The following is a 630-nucleotide window of genomic DNA, read 5'->3' as shown; positions in this document are numbered from 1 at the left end:
ACACACACACACACACACACACACACACACACACACACACACACACACACACACACCTTTTACCAGTATCTAAAAATATGTTGTGTTGAAATAACAAATTTGTTCATAACAAATCCAGAACAAATGTTTGTCATTTCAGATTAAAGTAAATTTCAGGAGGTAGGGTGGTGTGGAACCTGTTCATCTCTTAGAGCTGAGCCTCAGTTCAAAGGCTGCATACTTTGAAGTATGCATTTATAGGCTGCTTACATCAGTGGGGAGCCCTCTTTTTTACAGTCTCTTAATTACAATGTAGTTACTGGTTATTACATGGTAATTAAAGTAATTTCCAATGTAAATACTTGGTAAATATTTAGTACATTTCTGTGTAATTATAATCGTATTACCGTTTAATAGTATCTAATTACCCACTATTTACAAAGTAAAAGTTCACAGATGATATACTATTTATAACTATGTTATTACAGCTAGCTAGATGCAATAAAATTACTGTTCAACAAACCTTTATTTACATACTGTTTACCTATGAATTACACAATAAACTGTCATGTTACCATGGGGCGGCTGTGGCGGAGTGGTTAGGGGAGTCGTCCTGGAACCAGAAGGTCACTGGTTCGATCCCCTGTCCAG

This window comes from Austrofundulus limnaeus, unplaced genomic scaffold, assembly GCF_001266775.1.
Source record: "Austrofundulus limnaeus strain Quisiro unplaced genomic scaffold, Austrofundulus_limnaeus-1.0 Scaffold570, whole genome shotgun sequence".
In the NCBI taxonomy this organism is placed as follows: domain Eukaryota; kingdom Metazoa; phylum Chordata; class Actinopteri; order Cyprinodontiformes; family Rivulidae; genus Austrofundulus; species Austrofundulus limnaeus.
The sequence above is the reverse complement of the archived record's forward strand: the minus strand, read 5'-3'. Positions refer to the sequence as shown.